This window comes from Petaurus breviceps, unplaced genomic scaffold (genome assembly GCF_028583685.1).
Source record: "Petaurus breviceps papuanus isolate PSGF00001 unplaced genomic scaffold, PetGlider_PUasm1.0 90603, whole genome shotgun sequence".
In the NCBI taxonomy this organism is placed as follows: domain Eukaryota; kingdom Metazoa; phylum Chordata; class Mammalia; order Diprotodontia; family Petauridae; genus Petaurus; species Petaurus breviceps.
In genome coordinates this window covers 4,682,250-4,705,292 of record NW_027187284.1, presented here as the reverse complement: position 1 = coordinate 4,705,292, position 23,043 = coordinate 4,682,250, and the positions used below count along the sequence as shown (strand labels likewise).

General features: G+C 36.0%; 1 pseudogene; it reads left to right on the top strand.

Annotated features, from left to right (window-relative positions):
* The first annotated feature begins 17,038 nt into the window (after window positions 1-17,038).
* Window positions 17,039-18,221, top strand: LOC138142767 (proteasome subunit alpha type-1 pseudogene; annotated as a pseudogene).
* The last annotated feature ends 4,822 nt before the right edge of the window (window positions 18,222-23,043 follow it).

Sequence of the window (23,043 nt, the reverse complement as noted above, 5' to 3'; positions counted from 1 at the left end):
CTATTAATCTGTGACCCCTTGATATCAGAGACTATTTTTGCCTTTCCTTGTTTTTCCTAGAGCTTAGAAAACTGCCTAGAAGATAGATGGTGTTTAAGAAGTTTGTCAAGTTCTTGGTTATCCCCAGGAATCTAGGAAATCACCTGAGACTTCGAAGGGATTGAAAAATGGAGAAATATGAGGAAACTAAAGACTCATTTTCTCTCTTTGACTATTTTACTGTGGGGAACACTGTAAAATATATATTTTACTGATCCACTCTTTCTTGGGGAAATATTTAAGGATGTGCATTCTCTCTTCTAGGCTAACATATTCATTTGGGGTAAAACACATATACTTTTCTGCTGAACCAAAAGGGGAAAGTAAAGCAATTTATATCCTTCCTTGTTCAATTGAAAAATGTCACCTTCCTGAGTCCAATGTATTGAAGTGTAAAGAACAGTACCTCAAGAAACTACTGAGTTGTCCTAGATGATACAACATAATTTAGCAAATGATGAAATAGAACTGAAGTACTGTATATGATGATTTTTGAGATAGATGTAGTTGAGTCTTTTTGATTAGAACGAAGTCGTTCAGATCTATGCCTTAGGGCAACCAAATAATTAAATTATTTTAATACTTGTTTGAAAAAATTTTACTTACCTTTATTGATGTGCTTTTCTTTAACATTAGAAACATTTATGGATTGCTAACACATTGCGAGAGTTAATTTTGTATAAAAATAAATCAGTGAAGTAAAACTCAGAATTTAGTTTTCTGTAGCAACTCCTACCATCTTTCTATTTTAAAAAAATCAGCAGAAATTTATTTTATATCTTTCTCCCTCAACCCATGGGGATGGGGGAGGGACAGTGAGGATAAAATAAAAAAAAAACCAAACTTCTTGTAACAAACATTCATATCCAAATTCCCTCAATGGAAATATGGAAAACAAGAACAGTAACAAAACAACAGCATCTAGAGGAAGTCAACCAGAATTGTACAGATTATTTCATTTTAAAGATCCATCGATGAAATTGGAAGATTTTGTGGTGCAGAATAGAATACATGAAGGGCATGACATTAGTCTTGTGGTGACATTTCCTGAATTGCAGAGATTGTGTTTGTTTTGCTTGTCCTAGATAGCAGAAATAATAGTGACAGGCAAATATTACAAGGAGTTGTTTAAACTTGATATAACAGACAAAATTCCTAAAGGTTCTAATTAACAAAAATTATAATTGACTGATTCAAGGTCTCTCTGTGTTTAAAGTTTTTGATGAAAGTTTAGATGAATAGCTCTCAGGCACATTGTTGATGATACCATATGAAGTTCATTCTAATTCTGTAATTCTGTTTTATAAACATGAATATGATGACTGGTGTCCATTAAAGTCCTAATTCTTTTTCTCATCATGGTTGGGAGATGACCTAAGTTCTCAAAGTCAGATCAAATAAACCTTATAAAAGCCTGGAAAGATTTTTAGTATAGGTTTGGTAATTGACTGTAGTTGTGTCATCTGCATACCAACCAATCTACATGTATTGAAGTTCATCAAAATTTTGCCCTCAGAGTGAAAATATTTTCATCCGTAATTACTATTAAACTTCATCTACTAAGTTTCAAAGAGGTACACTTCATTAAATAAAGGACTACCAACACAAGAAAAAAAAATTGCAGATATTTGAAGTATTGGGAAAAAAAATGATAGCAAGGAATGATTAGGCCTCTTTTTTTTTAAGCAATCAGGGTTAAGTAACTTGCTCAAGGTTACACGGCCATTTATTTATGGGTGTGGTGCTGAGTATCTGAGCCCAGATTTGATCCCCAGGTCATCCCAAAACTGGAGCCAGTGCTCTTACTTGCTGAGCCACCTGGCTGTCCCTAAGCAATTGGGATTAAGTAACTTGCTCAAAGTTACACGACCAGGTGTTTCTGGCTGGGTGCTAAGTGTCCGAGCCCAGGATTCGATCTCCAGGCCTTCTCCACACTGAAGCCAGTGCTCTTACTCGCTGTGCTACCTGGCTGCCCCATGATTAGGCCTTTTTAAAAAAAATCATTGCTGTTGTCATTCAGCACTTGTTTTACAGTGATGTGTTTCAATTAATTTATTAATATCCATGATAGATGAAAACATGGACACATTTCTGTATTTCACAACAGAGATAAGGTTGAACTCTGTTATTCCTCTGTATAGATACCTATATCAAAATTTTGTCTTCATAATAAATTCATGTAAATAAGCAAAGATTCAGTGATTTCAATGGCTGAAAGAACTTTCTATATAGCAACTTCTTTTCTCAAAGTAGATTAGTCTTAGGGTTCTATTTAAAGAACCAAGATGTTGAGTGATTTGCCCAAAGTCAAGTACAGCTAAAAATATCAGAAGCAGAATTTTTGTGCATATCTTGGACACTTAGGCTAGCCCAGTACTTCAATCATTATGCCATAATCATATAATAAAGACTCGGAGGGTGGGTTGGGGGAAAAGGCATACAAACAAACACAATTGTCTTTAAAAATAAAAATGTGTGGGGAGGGCTAGGTGGAGGAGTGAGTAAAGCACTGGGCCTGGAGTCAGGAGTACCTAGGTTCAGATCTGGCCTCAGACACTGCAAACACATACACACACACACATATACACAAACACACACACACACAAATAAATTAACTAGCCATGTCAACTTGGGCAAATTACTTAACTCCAAATACCCTCCACAAAAAAGCAAAAATTATATATATATATATATATATATATATATATATATATATACATACACATACATACATACATACATACATATATAATTTAAAATAAAAATGTGAGTAGCACCTCCGTTCATGAATTTTTTACTTATTCCCAGTTTTAAACATGGGTCACCGATGATAATAAATGTTTGTGCATTTATTTATTCAGTGCCACACCTCTACATATTCAGTGTCATATCAACCCAACTACCAAAAAGTTATTAAATAGAGCTATAAAAATAATAATAAAGTTCATCCGGAAGGAAGTACAAAAGGTTTAAAAGTCAAGGGAAGGTGGCCTAGCCATATCACATCAAAAACTATATTATAAAGCATCAATTATTAAACTTATTTTGCATTGGCTCATAAATAGATTGGTAGAGAAGTGGAAAAGGTCAGGTAAACAAGATACTGTAGTCAATGACTATTGTAGTGTACTGTTTGCTAAACCCAAAGACTCCGGATTCTGAGACAAGAACTTACTCTTAGACAATTTCCAGTAAAACTGGAAAATGGGGGTCCTCTGGTGCTCTTACTCACTGTGCTACTTGGCCACCCCCCCCTTTGATTTCTTTTTCTTCTATAATTCCTACTGTTAACATTTCTAGTACCAGATTGAGTATGAGGGGTGATAGTGGACACCCTTGTTTCACCCCTGATCTTATGGGAAATGCTTCTAGCTTCTCCCCCTTACATATAATAATTGCTGATGCCTTTAAATAGATGCTACCTATTATTTTAAGGAGGCTCCATTTATTCCTATACTTTATAATGTTTTTTAATAGGAATGGATGTTGTATTTTGTCAAAAGGCTTTTCTGCATCTATTGAGATGATAATGTGGTTTCTGCTAGTTTTATTGTTGATATTATAAATTATACAGATGGTTTTCCTAACATAAAACATCCTTGCATCCCTGGAATAAATCCTGCCTGATCAAAGTGTATTATGCTTGAGATTAATTGATGTATTCTTTTTGCTAGTATTTTATTTAGAAATTTTCCATCTATATACATGAGGGAGATTGGTCTATAATTTTCTTTCTCTGTTTTATCTCTTTCTGATTTAGATATCAATACAATATTTGTATCATAAAAAGAATTTGGTAGGACTCCTTCTTAATAATTTTCCCAAATAGTTTGTTGGAATCAGTTGTTCTTTAAATGTTTGATAGAATTCACTAGTAAATCCATCTGGCCATGGAGATATTTTCCTAGGGAGTTGACTGATGGCTTGTTCAATTTCTTTTTCTGAGATGGGGTTATTTAAGTAATTTATATCCTTTTCAGATAATCTGGGCAACTTGTATTTTTGTAAATATTCATCCATTTACCTAATATTGTGAAAATTATATGCATACCATTGGGGGAAATAATCCCTAATTATTGTTTTGATTTCCTCTTCATTGGATGTATATTCCCCCTTTAAATTTTTGATACTCATAATTTGGTTTTCTTCTTTTTTATCATATTGACTAAGGGTCTATCAATTTTGTTGATTTTTTCATAAAACCAGCTCTTAGTTTGATTTATTAATTCAATGGCTTTCTTATCAACTTTATTAATATCTCCTTTGGCTTTTAATGTTTCTAATTTAGTATTAAATTGGGGATTTTCAATTTCTTCTTTTTCTAAGTTTTTCAGTTGCATGCCCAATTTGTTAACCTCAGACCTTGGATTTAAAAGGAACTATGCCCAAAGGCCTATAAATAATGTATGAATACATTTTGATATAGGATTACCACTCCTAGCTCCATATCCCAAAGGTATAATAAAAATGGGAAAAGGAACCATATGTAACAAAATATTTAAAACAACTCTTTTTATGTTGGTAAAAAGAAATGGAAATGAGGGCATGCTCACTAATTGGGGAATGACTGAACAAGTTGTGGTATACAAATCTAATGAAATGTGATTGTTTTATAACAAATGATGTGGGGGGAGCCAAGATCTCAGAGTAAAAGCAGGAACTTGCTTGAGCTCATCCCCCAATCACCTGCAAATAACTGGAAAAAAAATGACTTTTAAGTTTTAGAGCTACAGAAGCCTCAAAATGACAGAGTAAAATACATCTACAGTTGAAGAAAGTCTAGTAAGAAAGTGTCTAATGCACTGTGTTGGTAGTGGAACACAGTACCACGTGGGCCATGATGGCAGAGACCAAGACAGAGCAGACATAAGAGGACTGAATCATTGGCATCTCTGGTGGTGTCCTGATTTCTCAACACAATAAGGCAAAAGAGAAAGTAAAAGCTCTGTGGGGAAATTTTGTTGCACCTGGCTTATTGAAAATCATGGTCAAGCTTTACCCCAGGGTGGTGGAGGTTGTGTCAGTTGACTTGACAGCAACAGCAGAGGCAGCAGCACTAGCTGCTTCCAAAGCTCCACAGTGTGGAGACCAAGTGTGGGGACCAAGCAGCTGATGAGAGGGCAATTGCAGAAATCTCTTCACTGTAACTGAGGCAGGAAGCCCTTGCATTACCTTCTTTAGGTGTGGTTTGCAGGCTTGGGTGGCGGTCCTGGGGAGAGGAACAGACCTGACATAAAAGAGTTTATGATGGCTTTGGAGGAGGAGTACTCCTCACATTTCTGAGGCAGGTGCCCAGAAGTAGCTATGACAACAGCTGCACAAACCCCCAGAAATTTGGGACATAACAATCTTAACTCTGGAACCATAGTCCGACTTTAGCAAAGAGCTCAAAAATTGAGTAATTGGCTGGGAAAATAAGCAAACAGAGAAAAAGAAATTAGACTATAAAATGTTTCTTTGATGACAAATAAGATCAAAACACAGAACCAGAAAAAGACAACAAAGTTGATTCTCCTGCATCAAAAGCCTCCAAGAAAACTATAAACTGGTCACACACAGGTCATGGAGGAGCTCAAAAAGGATTTTGAAAATTAAATAAGAGAAGTAGAGGAAAATTGGGAAGAGAAATGAGAGTGATCCAAGAAAATCATGAGAAATGAGTCAACAACTTGCTAATGGATACCCAAAAAATATTGAAGAAAATAACACCTTAAAAATAGACTAATTGAAGTGATAAAGGACATTGAAAAAAGCAATGAGGATAAGGATATGTTAAAAAGCAGATAATTCCAAATGCATAAGGAAATCAAAAAACACACCAAAGAAAACAATTCCTTCAATATTAGAATGGAACAAATGGAAGCTAATGTCTTTATGAGAAATAAAAATATTATAAAACAGATCCAAAAGAATGAAAAAAATATAAATGACAATATAAAATATCTCATTGGAAAAAAGAACTAATGAGGAAATTAGATCAAGGAGAGATAATTTTAAAAAAATATTGGACTTTCTGAAAGTCATGATCAAAAAAAGAGCTTAGGCATCCTCTTTCAAGAAATTATTGAGGTGGCCAGATAGCACAGTGAGTAAGAGCACCGGCTCCAGTGTCGGGATGAGCTGGGGATCAAATTCGGGCTCAGATAGTCAGCACGGCACCCAGAAATAACTGGCCTTGTAACCTTGAGCAAGTTACTTATCCCAGATTGTCTAAAAAAATACCCTGATATTCTAGAACAAGATGGTAAAATAGAAAACAAAAGAATCCACTCCTCTCCTCTTGAAAAAGATCCAAAAAAGAAAACTCCTAATAATATTATAACTAAAAGTTCCCGGGAAAAAGAGAAAAATTTACAAGCAGAAGGAAGAAAAAACTAGAGTATTGTGGAAACACAATCAGGATAGCGTAACATCTTACATCTTCTACTTTAAGGTAATGAAGTTCTTAGAATATGAAGTTCCAGAGGTCAGAGGAGCTTGGATTAAAATCAAGAATAACCTACCCAGTTAAAATGAGTGTAATACTTCAGGGGAAAATATGGTTATTAAATTAAATAAAATACTTTTAAGTATACTTGATGAAAAGAACAGAGCTGAACAGAAAGTTTGACTTTCATATACCAGAAGAAGGAGAAGCATGTAAATAGAAAAGAAAAATCATAAGAAATTTAATAAAGGTGAATGGTTCACACTTCTACATGAAACTATGATATTTATAACTCATGAGATTTCTCAGTATAAGGATAGTTGAAGGAAATACATACACATACCCTCGCACATATAAATACAGTTTTTGTGTGTTTATGTATAGACAGAGGGCACAGGGTGAGTTGAATTTGTAGGGATAATATCTAAAAAAAATAAATTATGAGGTGAGAGCAGAATATAATGGGATATGGAGAAAGGGACAGATAGAATAGTGTAAACTATCTCACATAAAAGAAGCAAGAGACAGCTATTTCAATGGAAGGGAAAAGCGGGGAGGTGAAAGGAAATGAGTCAACCTTACTCTCATTGAATTTGTCTTAAGGAGGGAATAACATACACACTCAATTGGGTATCTTACCCTCCAGGAAAGTAGCAGGGAAGAGGGTGAAGGGGGGACGATAGGAGGGAGGTCAGAGTGGAGGAGGGATTTTCATAAGCAAAAACTTTTGAAAAGGGACAGGGTCAAAGGAGAAAGACTAAATGGGGGGAGTGGGTATGATGAAGTGAAGTATAGTAAGTCTTTTACAATATAACTCTGATGGAAATGATTAGTAAAATTCTACATGTGTAACCTATATTTAATTGTTTGTTTTCTCAATGAGGGTTTTTAAAGAGGAAAGAAGGGAAATAATATGAAAATCAAAGTTTTAAAAGCAATTGTTAAAAAAAAATGCTTTTACATGTCACTGGGAAATAAGATATATAGTCAAGGGGTTATAGAAATCCATCTTTCTCTTCAGGAAAGTAAGGGGGAAAGGAGAAGGGGATGGATAGGGAGGATAAAAGAGAGGGCAGTTTGGGGGAAGGAGTAATCAGTGTGCTTGCAATCCTGGGGTGGGTTGTCGGGGAGAGATGGGGAGAAAACTTGGAACTCAAAATCTTGTGGAAATGAATGTTGAAAATTAAAAATAAATTTTATTGAAGAAAAAAAAACAGGAAAAAATTATGTGTAGTTGGACTTGAGAGAAAACCTGGAAAGGCTTAACTGATGCTGAATGATGTGAGCAGAACCAGGGTAACATTAACACCAATATTGTGTGAACACTAACTTTTATAGATTTACCTCTTTTCAGCAATGCAATGACCTAAGACAATTTCAAAAGACTCATTAGGGAAAAGGCTATCCACATATAGAGAAAGAATTATGGATCCTGAATGCAGAAAGAAGCATATTATTTTCTCATTTTTCTTTCTTGTGGTTTTCTCTTTTTGTTCTGATTCTTCTTTTGCTAAATGAGTAATATGGAAATATGTTTAGCATAATTGTACATCTCTAGCCTCTATCAGATTACATGCTGTCTCGGGGAGGAGACACAACAAATTCAAACTCAAATACTATAAAAGTGAATATGAATAAATGAAAAATATTTTTAAATTATGTGCATTAACATGCACACAAAATTATTATATTTAAGTGCATCTATAATGTGACCTTTGTTCAGCATTGAAATTAATCACTGAATTTCAAATGAGTCACTAAAGTCTATGTACTGTTTAATCTAGTCTAAAAAATAGAAAAGTCTTACTTAGTGTGATTCATTGAAAAAAAAAAGTGCCACATTTGAATAAATAAGGGTGTTCAGATTCTGACTCTAACAGACTGATGTGATTTTGGACAATCAATTGTTTATTTTAAACTTGATCCATAATATAAGGAATTATAATTATTTAACCTTTAAAGTATCTCCAAGATCTAAATATATGATCTCATGGTTCTATCATTTGTCAAAAAAGACAGAATAGGTTTATTAAATAAGACTCTCATGCTAACTTCAGGGCAGAGAAATTAATATTTACATTTGTTAAGTTATATTTATTTATTCTTAAATATTAATTATCTGGTAGTTGTATACTTGGATCTTACAATAATCACATAATTTAAATTTCTCATTTAAATCATAACATTTATTTTTTTTCCTTCTTTACAGTGCTCTAGAATTAGTTATAATTGAAGTTGAATATGTTGTTTAAAATAACTTCTCATAGTGCTTTTATGGCATTATAATTAAATTAAGAAAGATATATCTATCAACTGTTCTTTTGGTTTTGTTAATCATTTTTTTAAATTTGCATTTGTTTTTGTGCAAGTTAATCATAGCCTAGCACATCAAATAGATTTGCACATAATGTTGATGGCCTTGATAAAACTAAATATAGTCAATGAAAACTCAGTGACTATAATGTTCACCCTTCCCCACAGAATTTGAACCAATGAAACGATGAGTTCATTATTAGATTTTGGGATTCTATTAAAATGACACAAAAACTTTCTAATGTGTTTTGAAATTTAGAAAAAAAAGTCTTAAATAAATCACTCTATATATCTCTCCAAACACATTTTGTAGATCTAGTACATCATGGTAGCAGGTGCAATAAGAATTCATTTTGGAGCAGTCAATAATAGTGATTGCTTTCACAGAACCCAATCATTCTCAACTCAAGCTATTACTCAGTTAATCACTCCCTATTTCTAAAAAAAAAAGAAAAAAAAAACCCCTTCCAATCATTATTATTAATATTTATTGCTTTCTTAAGCAGACATCTAGAAGGGATGTTTACCTCCTTCTACTGTTTACTAGTACTATACCTATCATCATTCTGTCTTCACATCTGTAAAACCAAATGTCTTATTTGACTGCTCCTTTTTATTTGGATTTGAAAAGACTCACACTGCTCCATTTTCTGTCCATAGGCTCAGATATTTGCTCAACTGCTATCATAATTGCCCTATTTGTCAAAAGCCTGACTCAATTTCACGCAAGAGATTTATGCGAAAAGAAGGCAACATAGTAATGAAAGAACTATAGCTGCTATAATGTAACCAGGTAAAACAGAAGCTTGAAAGACACTTGGAGAATTGCAACGGTAGAATCAAGTTGGCAGAGGAGAGGAAATACTTCACCAGTCTTTCTTAACATATTACTTCAAAAACTTTAAAATAATGCCTTTAATCAAAATATGGAGAAGCATAGACAACAATAGGTAGGGGTGAAAACTTCTTCCAGGACAAAACAAGTTAGGAGATTGGAAGTTTTCTGGTACGGGTAAGACACTGGTCCAAAGTCCATGTGGATACACCACCAGTGCTAGGAATAGGTGGTGTCAATAGAAGCAGCAGCAGCAGTTCCAGGAACTCTTTAGGTATTGTAAAGAAATCTGTCAACTGGTTAGAAAGACATTATAGGGACCTCTATGCTAGCACTACATACAGAACTGGAAGCTACATGGGAAGTAAATTACTATATCTACATCTGCGTCAAGGGTCAACATAAGTTCTTTCAGTCAAGAATGCAACTGGTCCTGAGGAGAAATATGGATTTGGGGGCACAGTTGTTCAGGGACACTGAGGAAAATAATGTTCCAAATAAATTCCAAGAGATTAATAATGGAAAATATTTCCCATATCCAAAGAAAGAATTGATGGTGTCTGAATGCAGCTTGAAACCCACAGGTTTCAATTTGTCTTTTTTTCCCCATTTTTTCTCTTTTGTTCTGTTTCTTCTTTCACCACATGACTAAAGTGGAAATATATTTTACCACATCACACATGAATATTATATGACTTGAGGTCTTGGGAAAGGGGGGGAGGAGAAAGGGCAAGAGAAAAATTTGAAACTCAAAATATTGAAAAGACAAAAAAGTTAAAAATTGAAAAGTAAGTTGTGTAATGAAAAACAATATCACTTATGATCTAAGGGAGCAGGGGCCTTGAGTAGCAGAATCACTATTGGTCCCAAGGGAAGAAGGGCTGTAAGAAGCAATATTGTTTCCAGGCACAAGATATCAAGGGATATTTTTGAATAACGATAAAAGCAAAGACTAGGAGAGTAGAAGGGAGCCCTGTCCTCCCCAAATCACAATACCCTGGAAGAACTGATAACTTAAAAAGTTGTAGAATGAGATCTGAAAAAAAAATATATATATATATATATTAGTTTGAAAATCCCTGAAGCTTGGAACAATGCTCCTCCACCACCGTCCCAAGAGCAGAGCCCAGCTTTAAAATAAATTCAAAGTCAAGAAATAGACTTTAAAAACTTAGTTAATGGGGGACATAGTCAAGATGGCATAGTAGAAACAGGACCTCCACGGCTCCAGCTTCCACCTTCCCCAATTCAATTAAAAGGGAAATCTGAACAAACTTAGGAGCTACAGAACCCACAAAACAACACAGAGAAGCCAACTTCCCACTGAGGACAGCCCAGGAGGCTGGGAGGAGTCAGGGAGCACAGCTCTCTGGAGCTTTTAGCCCCAGGGTGGGCCTGACAAACCACCAGCAGCTGTGGCCATTTCCATATTTATCAACACATAGATCCAAAGGACAAAGGGAGAGGTCAGTGCAGTGTGGAATTTTGGACCAGTAGTTGGGAGAGCTTAGGCTTTTAACCCCCAGGGTGAGAAGCCACTGAGAAGCCTTGGTGTAGCCAGAGCCACATGGCAGCTTCAGCTCAGGGCCTGCAGATTGTAGGTGGTCCAATGACCAGTCTGAGGGATAATCACTCTTGTTTTAACCTGCTTGGATCTGTATTGCTGTCTGGGTTGGAGGTCCTGGGGTGTCTGACCAGCTTGCCAGAGAGTGTGAAGGCTTCAGAAAGTGCACCCAATTAATACCTCCAGCACTTGAGAAAACCCCAGTGTTTGGGACAGGAAGCCCCACTGACGGGAGGCAGTCCTACTGTGGCAAAAAGTGCAGAGGTCAAGAGACTGATTGGAGAAATGACCAGGCAAAGGAAGCAAACCAAACAGAAGAATTCAACATTGGAATCCTATTTTTCAGACAAAAAGGATCAAAGTATGGAAGAGGCAGAAGACAGTGATGTCAGAACTCCTTCACTAAAAGCTTCAAAGGATAATACAAGTTGGTTACAAGCCATAGAGAACCTTAAGGAGCAGATAAGAGAAATGGAGGAAAAATAGGGAAGAGAAATGAAAATGTAGCAAGAAAATTACAAATGAGAGTCAACATCCTGATGGAGGAAAATAACACCTTTAAAAACAGACTAAATCTAGTGGCAAAAGAGGCTAAAAAAGGCAATGAGGAGATAAATGTCTTAAAAAGCTGAATTTGACAGACTGAAAAAGAATTTCAAAAGCTCAATGAGGTGAACCATTCCCTCACTTTTCGAATGGAGCAAAAGGAAGCAAATGTCATTAAGAGATGCAAGATGCTGTTAAACAGATCCAAACAAATGAAACAATAGAAGGCAATGTGAAATATCTCATTGGAAATCCACTGACCTGGAAAATAGATCCAGGAGAGATAATTTAAAATTTATTGGATTTATTTATTAATCATAATTTATATATGAAGGGCATTATCAAAGAAATAACCTAGAAATCATCCTCCAAGAAATTCTCAAGGAAAACTTCCCTGAAGTTTTAGAATCAGAAGGAAAAATAGAGGTTGAAAAAATCCACCAATCAACTTCTGAAAAATTCCCACGAAGATAACTCCTAGGAATATTATAAACAGGTTCCAGAATTCCCAAATCAAGGAGAGAATATTACAAGCAGCCAGGAAGAAACAATTTGAATATTTTGTAAACACAATAAGGATAGCACAGGATCTGGCAGCTTGTACACTGAGGGATCAAAGGGCCTGGAGTATGATATCTGGAGAGCAAAGGAGCTGGGATTAAAACCAAGAATCACTTACCCAACAAAACAGAGTAATATATTTCAGGGGAACATGTGATTATTCAGTGGAATAGAGTACTTTCAAGGCCTCTTGATGAAAAAAAAAACAGAGTTGAACAGAAAGTTTGTCATTTAGATACAAGAAGCAAGAGAAATTGAGAAGGTAAACAGGGAAAAGAAATCATAAACCACACATCAAATTGAACTATTAATATTTCTACATGGAAAAATGATAATTGTAACTGATGAAACTCTTCTCAATATGAAAATAGTAGAAGGAAATAGAAATAGATAGATAGATAGATAGATAGATAGATAGATAGATAGATAGATAGATAGAAAGATAGATAGATAGGTAGATAGATAGGTAGATACATACATACATACATACGTACATACATAGACAGATATTTGTCTATAACAGAGGTTGTATTGGGATATGAATGCATATGTGAATGTGTATATATAGGTTTACAGGTAAACATAGATAGAGGACACAGGACTAATTTAATAGCAAGGGATGATACTTAAAAGTTGAAATTAACAAGTGACAGAGGAATATAATGAGAGGAGATGTAGAGAGATGGAATAGGGTAAACTGTCTCATTTGGAAGAGGCAAAGGAAAATGTTTACAATGGAGAGGAATGATAGGAAGACAAAAGGTAATTGGTAAACCTTATTCTCACTGAATTTGCCTTGTGGAGGAAATGAAATACACACTAAATAGGGTATCTCACACTACAGGACAGTAGGGGGGAGGGGATGAGAGGGGGAATGATGGAAGGGAGGGCAGGTGCTGGGGGGGAGGGAAATTGGTAGGTCTCTCTTTTTAACAGGGATGGAATCAAAGTAGGAAATGTGGGAGGTGGGATGGGGGGGATGTTGTCAGTCTTTTACAATATATCTACGATGTTCATGTTTTTCATTAGCTACACATGTACAACCTATACTGAACTGCTTTTCTTCCCCATAAGGGTGGTTCACAAGGGAGGAAGGGAATGAATCTGGAATTCAAAGTTTTAAAATAAAATGTTTAAAATTATACATATATATATTTATACTATTATTAATACTATTTTACATGTAATTGAGAAATAAATTATACAGCCACTGGGGTATGGAAATCCACCATGCCCTACTGCAAAACTTGAAAGTGTTATGGGAGAAGATATGGGAGAGAGCAGCATGGAGGAGGGGATATCCTATGGGATTGCAATTTTGGATTGGTGGGTAGGGGAAAGATGGTGAGAAAATTTGCAACTCAAAATCTGACAGAAATTAATGATATAAATCAGAAGTTAGGAAAGCATTTGAAAAATGAAAAAAAAAGAAAAAAATTAGCTTATAACACCAAGAAGACCATAAACATAAAAAATTCTTTGCTTACAGGGAAGATCAAAACACAAATTCAGAATAAGATAAGGAAGCCAAAATTTGCTACAACCAAAGGCACAAAAGAAAAACCTGATTTGGACACAGGCCCAATAAAAATTATTGAAAGGGTTACTAAATATTTTCAAAAACAAATAAAAGCAGTAAAGGAAAAAATATATATAAGTTGAAAAATGAGAATGAGAGAAGAAAGATATGATAAGAAAATTTTTCCTTAAAAAGTGTATTTGGGTGGTCAAAGTGAAGATGCTGGAGTGAAAGCAGAGACTTTCTTGTGATCTCCCCCAATTCTTTCAATATACTTGGAAAAAAAATGACTCTAAAAGAGTTCCTTTTTTTTTCATGCCCCCAGGTTTCATATTTATTGCCTCTCTATTATCTTCTTTGGATGCGAGGGGCCAAGCAGGGTAAAGAGGGGCAGATGTAGGGAAAAGTAGATGTAGGAGAATCATGGGAGACAAGGGCAAGGAAAGGGGGAGAGGGAGAAGGAAACATTCTGGGGGTGAAGAGCTTTTGGACTTTTGAGGGAGGTGGCAGCCTTCAGTCAAAAGGAGCCAATTCTGCCAGCTCAGGGTTTAGAGCAAAGGAATTCTCTCCCAGAGCTCCCCACCTCCAGGGCTCCCTCCCTCTTCCATAGACAGCCCAGAACAAAGTCCCAGCATCAGACTCCTTCCCAGTAGGCAGATCAAGTGCTGGGGGTGGGGTAAGGCACACCCCTTTTTGTTGAAAATCACTTGGAAGATACAGGAGAACTTAACAAGCTTTCAAGAAGAGGAAGGGCCATTGTGGGACAGTTGGCTGGCAGCTAGCTACTTGATCAGCTTCCAGTGGGGACAGGGCAGAACGAGCGAGCTGAGCTCTAAAGGACAGACTTCTCTCTTCAATCTGAGGAAGAGCTCACAGATCCTTCCAGAAAGAGACATGACAGAAAGAACCATGAGGGCCATGTCTCTGAAACAGCAGGGAGAAATTCCTGAAGGTTGGGTTACTGGGCCCCTGGAGCATATTCCCCACTGCAGGATAGTGGGGCTCCTTCTCCAAAAGAAGTGGGTGTCTTGTGTGTTTGCTTTCATTTTAAAGACCAACACCTTTCCTCTCCCCCAAAGTGGGTGCAGATGCTGAGTCCCCTTCTCGTGCCCACATTTGTATAATGAGATCTGGACCTGGAAGACGAATTCCACAGCCACGGCTACCGCTAGGGGTGATGGTTGGGTGTGGGAGGACAGACAGATGAGAGCTGGAGCGGGGGCGGGGACGGGGTGCTCTAAAAGAGTTGTAGAGCAGCAGAACCCACAAAATGACAGACTGAAACAAATTTCCAGCACAAAACAACCTGGAAGATTGACAAGAAAGCTCTGATGCACAAGTCTGAGATACAAGTGCAGTGCATGGTTGGTTGCACCAGGCCAGGACCAAAGAAGGCCTTAGGGGACTGAATCATTGCCAACTGTGGTGGTTTTCAGACTTCTCAACCTTCAAATACCAAAGATAATTTAGAAGGTCAGTAACAAAGGTCTGACAGATCTGAGTGACAGAGGAGCAAGAAGTCCCACAACAAGTCCAAGGTTGGCAGCAGTGAAAGCATTGGCAGTGGTTACTTCCAGAGGGTTCTGCCCACAGATGGTGGTGGGATATAGTGCCTGATCAGATGAGGATTGCAAGGATCTCTTTGGTGGTGCAGAAGCAGGATTCTCTTGCTTTGCCAATGGTTGGATATGCGTCCCAGTCTTGGGTGGTGCAGCTGGAGTGAGGAGGAGTGCTGAAATGGCAGAGCTCATGCTGGCAGTGGAGAGGGAATAATCCTTATAGTTTCAATTCAGAAAAGAGTGCTTGTGGCCACTCACAGAAAAAAAGCAAAGACCAGGAGCCTCTTTTCTTCCACATACAACCTTGGAATACCTGAACATTTACAGATACCTAGAAATATCTATGAAAATAGTTGCACAAAACCCTTGAAGCTTGGGACAGTATAACCTACACAATAGAAGCAGAGACCTACCTTAGCAAGGAGTTAAAAAATAAAATAATTGGTGGGGAAAATGAGCAAACAGTGGAAAATACCAGACTATGGAATGTTACAGTGGTGACAAGAAAAATCAAAATATAAAACCAAAAGAAGTTAACAAAGTCACAGCTATTACATCCAAAGCTGCCAAGGAAAACACGAATTGGTCATAGGTCATAGAAGAGTTCCATAACATTTTTGAAAATCAAGTAAGAGAAATAGAGGGAAAATTGGGAAGAGAAATGAGAGTGATCCAATAAAATCATGAAAAGTGAGTTAAGAGCTTGCTAAAGAAGATCCACAAAATTGCTGAAGAAAATAACAGCCAGACTAACTCAAATGGAAATAGACTAACTCAAATGGATAAAGAAATACAAAAAGTCAATGAGGAAGTCAAAGAATGCCTTAAAAACTAGAGTTCTCCAAATGGAAATAATGGTCCAAAACCTCACTGAAGAAAATAATTCCTTAAAAATTAAAAAGGAGCTTGGGGCGGCTAGGTGCTTCAGTGAGTAAAGTGTTGGCTCTGGAGCCAGGAGAACCTGAATTCGGTTCCAGCCCCAAACACTTAACACCCACAGAAAAAACTAGCCGTGTAACCTTGGGCAAGTTACTTAACCCCAATTGCCCTCCAAAAGGCAAAAAAAAAAAAAAATTAAAAAGGAGGAAATAGAAGCTAAGGACTTTAAGGACTTCAAGGAAAAATAAAACAAAAATGAAAGAATGACAAAAATAGAAAACAATGCAAAATATTTCAATGGAAAATCAGCTGACCTGGAAAATAGATTCAGCAGAGATATTTTAAAAATCATTGGACTACATGAAAGCCATGATCAAAAATAAATGCTAAATATCATCTTTCAAGAAAAGATCAAGGAAAACTTCCCTGATATTCTATAACCAGGAGAAAAAAAATATTGAAAGAATGCACTGATTACCTCCTGAAAGAGATCCCAAAAGGTAAACTCCTGGGAATATTTTAATAAAATTTCAGAGTTTCCATGTCATGGAAAAATATTGTAAGCAAACTGAAAGAAATAATTCTAATATTGAGGAAACACAATATTTAGCAGCTTCTACATTAAAGGATGAGAGGGCTTAGAATATGATATTCTGGAGGTCAGATGAGCTAGCATTAAAGTCAATAATTACCTACTCAGAACAACTGAATATAATATTTCAGGGGGCAAAATGGACATTCAGTGATATAGAGGTCTTCGAAGCATTCTTGATTAAAAGACCAGAGCTGTGTTCTCCTAGCAGCAGCAGCCGTGTTGCCTGGTCCTGCTACTCCACTAGAGGTTTCCGCTCCTCCAGTGCCTACAAAATATTTCGAAACCAGTATGACAATGATGTCACTGTTTGGAGCTCTCATGGCAGAATTCATCAAATAGAATATGCAATGGAAGCTGTCAAACAAGTCTCAGCTACTGTGGGCCTGAAATCCAAAACCCATGCTGTACTGGTTGCTTTGAAAAGGGCACAGTCAGAACTGGCAGCTCATCAGAAAAAAAATTCTACATGTTGATAATCATATTGGAATCTCAATTGCTGGGCTCACTGCTGATGCTAGGCTCTTGTGCAACTTCATGCATCACGAATGTCTGGATTCTAGCTTTCTGTTTGACCAACCTCTTCCAGTGTCTCACCTAGTGTCTCTAATTGGAAGCAAGACCCAGATACCAACACAGTGTTATGGCTGGAGACCAAATGGCTTGGGATTGCTCATTGCTGGTTATGATGATATGGGTCCCCATATCTTTCAGACCTGTCTGTCTGCAAACTACTTTGACTGTCAGGCTATGTCCATTGGAGCCCGTTCTCAGTCTGCCAGTACTTACTTGGAGAGATGTATGTCCAAGTTCTGTGACTAGAATTTGAATGAGCTGGTGAAACATGGTCTTCATGCCTTACAGGAAACACTTCCTGCAGAACAAGACCTGACTACAAAGAGTCTTTCCATTGGAATTGTTGGGAAAAACTTGGAGTTCATTATCTATCATGATGATGACGTGTCTCCTTTCCTGGAAGGTTTTGAAGAAAGACCACAGAGAAAAGCACAGCCTGCTCATCCTGCTGAGGAACCTGCAGAGAAGGCTGATGAGCCCATGGCATTTATCAGTCTAAGCCAGGCTATGTCTATGTCAGCAAGTCTAAAAAGAGGCCTTCTGTCCACATGGCAGTTAGTATGTACACTTTCAGCAAGATGCAGAGCTACAGAATGAGATGTTCATAGGAATCAGTCCTGCAATGATTTTTCCAAGAAACCTAACTAAAAGGTTATAACTGGATGCATTTTCTTGAAAAGGGAAGATGTAATCATTTTCTAGAAAGAATGGGGTATCAGCACTACTGTTTTTATATGAAGAATATATTGTCTTTATGATTTTAAAGGCAACTGCGAAATAAAATTGTTTCAACTGATAAAAAAAAATAAAAGACCAGAGCTGAATAAAAAATTTGACTTTCAAATACACGATTCAAGAGAAGCATGAAAAGGTAAACAGGAAAGAGAAATTGTAATGAACTTAGTAATGTTGAACTGTTTATATTCCAACGTGGAAAGATGATATTTGTAAATAATGAAACTTTTCTCAGTATTATGCATGTAGGTATGTATGAGTTTATATATGTATACACATATATAGTATATATTATAGATGCAGATATAGATTAGATAGATACAGATAGAGATATACATATAGACATAGATAGGTGGCACAGGATGAGTTGAATATGAAGGGATGATATCTAAAAAATTAAATTAAGGGATAAGAAAGGAATGAACTGGGAGGAGAAATGGAGAGGTAGAATGGAATAAATTATCTCACATAAAAGAGGCAAGAAAAACATTTTATTTTTGAGGGGAAAGGGAGGTGATAGGTAATGAGTGAATCTTACTCTCATCACATTTTTACCTTATGGAAAAGCAGGGGGAAAGGAGATAAGAGAGGAGGGATTATAGAAGGGAGGGCAATTGAGAGTAAGTGGGTAATCAGAAGTAAATCTTTTGGGGAAGGGGAAGAGTCAAAGAAGAGAATAGTATTAATGGAGAATGGGATAGGATCAGAGGAATATAGTTAGCCTTTCACAACATGACTGTTTCGAAAGTGTTTTGCTGTACTACACATGTACAACTTTTATTGAATTACTTGCCTTCAAAATAAGGATTGGTGTGGAAGGAGGAAGGTAGAGAATGTGGAACTCAAAGTTTTGTTTATTTTTCTTTTTTGTTTTGTTTTGATTTGCTTTGCTTTTTTGAGGGAGGAGGGCAGGGCAGTTGGGGTTAAGTGACTTGGCCAAGGTCATATGACTAGTAAATGTTAACTGTCTGAGGAAAGATTTGAACTCAGGTCCTCCTTAGTCCAGAATTAGTGCTCCATTAACTGTGCCACCTTGCAGCCATGGAACTCAAAGTTTTAAAAATGAATGGAACTGGGAAATTTTACATGGAACTGGGAAATAAGATATACAGGTAATGGTAGATAGAAACCTATCTTTCCCTACAGGAAAATAGAAGGAAAGGGGATAAGAGAGGGGACAGGGGGGATAGAAGGGAGGACAAATGGGTGGAAGGATTATTCAGAATGTACACTCTCTTGAGTTGGGTAAGGGGAGAGATGCGGATAAAATTTGGAACTCAAAATCTTATGAGAGTGAATGTTGAAAACTAAAAATGAATGAATTAATAAAAATAAATTAAAAAGTGGTACTGGACAAATGAAAAAAAGAGGTACAAAACTCATGGAAGACAATAATTGAATAAAAACTGAAATTTTCAAAGTGGAAGATAATGAATCCATGAGAAATTAAAGAACAATAAAAAGTGAAAAAATGAAAAAAGTATGAAATATCTCACAAATTTATACAAAAAATATACATCAATAAAAAAATAATATAAGAGTTTTTAGGACACCCAAAAGCCATGAAAAAGAAAAAAAAACCTAGACATTATATAAAAAAATTTATTTTTTTATTTTATTAAATATTTCCTAATAACATACAAAAATATTTTATATTACATTCCTTGTTGTCTCCCCCCTCCCTATGTATCTTCCTCTTGAGAAGGAAGCAATTTGTCATGTATCAAACACATGGAAACATATTTCCACATAATTGTGTTGCAAAAAAGAACACATATAATATAAAAGAATGAAAATAAAGAAAGCAGGAGGCAGAGCCAACATAGTGGAATAAAGACACCTAATAATGTAGTAAATTCACCTAAGCTCTTGGATAAACAAACATAAATAACTGTAAATAATTACTCTGAATAAATTCTAGAGTGGCAGAATGTATACAAAGACAAAGTGAACAATTTTCGAGACCAAGACAAATAAGAAAGTCTGCAGGAAAGTCTGTTATACCATGGTGAGAGATGAGTATAGTTAAGTGAAAGCAAGGCCAGCATAGACTTGACACCAGCAAACCAGATGCAGTCCTTGGTGTGGCTGAATCAATGGTAGCAATGGTTTCCAGACTCCTTACCCACAGATGGTAAGGTGACTGAAAATTAAGTTAGAAGGAGATTTGCAAGAGTCCCTTTGCCAGCAGCAGGGTCAGGAGTCTGTTGCATTGTTAATAAGTGTATCTGGGTCACAGCCCTAGCACAGCAGAACTTGTAGAAATTGGGATACAGGTACCCTGGTTCAAGTACAAGGGCTGAAAAGTGTTTGTGGTCACTCACAAAGCAGCACAGAGTAGGAGAGTAGTAAACATACCTCTCCTAGATCATAACACCTTGGAAGAGCCAAAAACATATAGTTCCACAGAAATGCCTCTGAAAACAACTGAACAAAAAGCCTGAACTTTTGGACATGGCTCCTTCCCGTTTGGAAGAACACAACAAAATCAAAATTTCTACACCCAAAGCCCCAAAGAAAATCGTGGATTGGTCCCAGGCCATGGAAGAGATAAAAAAAGGATTTTTTTTATCAAGTAAAAGATGCATAGAAAAAAATGAGGAAGAGAAATAACAGTGTTGTAAAAACAAAACAAAACAAAATAAGAACTTGGTAAAGGAAGCACAAAACTGCTGAAGAAAATAACACCTTAAAAACAGAAAAAGTCAAATGGTAAAAGAGGCACAAAAATCCAAAGAGAAGAATTTCTTCAAAAACAGAATTGGCGAAATTGAAAAAATAAATAAATACAAAAATTCACTGAAGAAAAGGATTCCTTCCAAATAGAATGGGCCAAAAGGAAAAGGAGGTAAAAAGCTCACTGAAGAAAAAGTTCCATATAAGTTAGAATTGCATACATATAACCTAATGTCTTTATGAGAAATCAAGAAACAGTCAAACAAAATCAAAGGAATGAAAAGTGGAAGAGAATGTGAAATATCTTATTAGACGAAGAAACTAATCTGGAAAATAGAGCAAGGAGAGATAATTTAAGAATTATTGTATTACCTGAAAGCCATGATAAAAGAGAGATCCTAGATAACATCTTTCAAGGAATAATCAAGGAAAACTGACCTGGTATTCTAGAACCAGAGGGCAAAAGAGAAATTTAAAATATCACCAATGAATTCCTTAAAGAAATCCTGAGATTAAAACTCACAAGAATATTAAAGCCAAATTCTCAACCTCAAAGATCAAGGAAAAAAAATTACAAGCAATAAAAAAGAAATACTTCAAATATTGTGGAGCCAGAGTGAAGATAACACAAGACTTAACAACTTTTACCTTAAAGTATCAGAACACTTGGAATATGAAATTCTGTATGAAAAAGGAGCTAAGATTACACCAAAGAATCATGCATCCATCAAAACTGACTGTAACCTTTTAGGTAAAAAATGGATGTTGAATGAAATAGAGGACTTTCAAGCATTCCTCATGTAAAGACCAAAGCTGAATAGAAAATTTGACTTTCAAAACAATATTCAAAAGTATCATAATCAAAAGGTAAACAGGAAGGAGAAATTATATAGGATTCAATAGTCTTGAAGTGTTTGTATTCCTACATTCCTATTTATAACTCCTAAAATCTTTATCTCTATACAGAAGTTAGAAGGTATATGCAAATACACTAAACCGAGGTGTAAGTCTGTTATATTATTATTACCTTAAAAATAAGAGAGAAGAATGCACTTGGAGAATGGGAAAGGTAAATGTAGAATCTTATAAATTATACAACACAAAAGTTACCTGAAAGAGATTTTGCAGTGGAAGGGAATATGGGGAGGAATAGAGGCTAGCACATAAACCTTAATAATATACACTTAGGTGGGTGTAGAGATCTTTCTCAGCATAGATGAAAGCAGAAAGGAATGGGACATTGGAAGGGGGAGGAGCTGAGAGAAAAGACAGCAGTTTGGGGAAAATGGAAATCAAATGTGAAGTACATTGGAGAATAGGCAGGATGAAAGGTGAGGAAGAGTGGGATAAAGAGGGGGAAAATAGGATGGAGGGAAAAACATTGTTCATAAACATTAGTGAGAAAACAAGTTTAAAGTGAGTTTATCTGATAAACAGTTCACTTCTCAAAGTTTCATATGGAAAACAGTTGAATATATAGAAATAAGAGCCATTTCTTAATAGTTAAGTGGTCAAAGATATGAATAGGTGGTTTATACAGACAAATTAAGAAAATCTATCTATAATTATAGTGAAAAAAGATAGCTCTATATACCTCTGAAGTGAGGTGTGGTTTGGGGCTTACTTATGAGAAGAGTAGTGTCACTTGGCCAGTTGAAATTTTGGGCAACTGTTGAGCACCATTCTTTGAAAACCCAGATTTTGGTGCTTGTCTCTCTGGTAACTAACTATGTTGGTATGTGATAGTTAGACAACCAGAAGCCTTTTCTGTTGGTCTGTTAAATTGTGTTATTTTCTCTGTCTGTATTTTGTTGCCTGCTTGTAACTTCTCTTTGCATTTTCTCAGAAGTTGTGGGTTCTGACTTTTCCCGTTGAACTAGGTAAATGATTTAAGTTTGAATAAAGTAAAGTTTTTAAACTCTGTTGAGTTGCTTTTCTTTAGAAAAGCACATAAAAGGACCTGTGCTACCAACCATCCTGAGTATACTATGCTATTGGCTGCTACAGGTGCCTACGGAAAAAAAAAAAAAAAACAAAAACCCAGAACCAGATAGATCCATACATGAATTCCAACAAAATATAAGGAACAATAAATACCAATACTATATAAACTATTTGCAAGGAAAATAGGTAAATAATGAGTCTTAGTAAATTCCTTTAATGATATAAATATGTTTTTGATACCTAAACCACGGAGAGAAAAAAGAAACAGATAAATATAT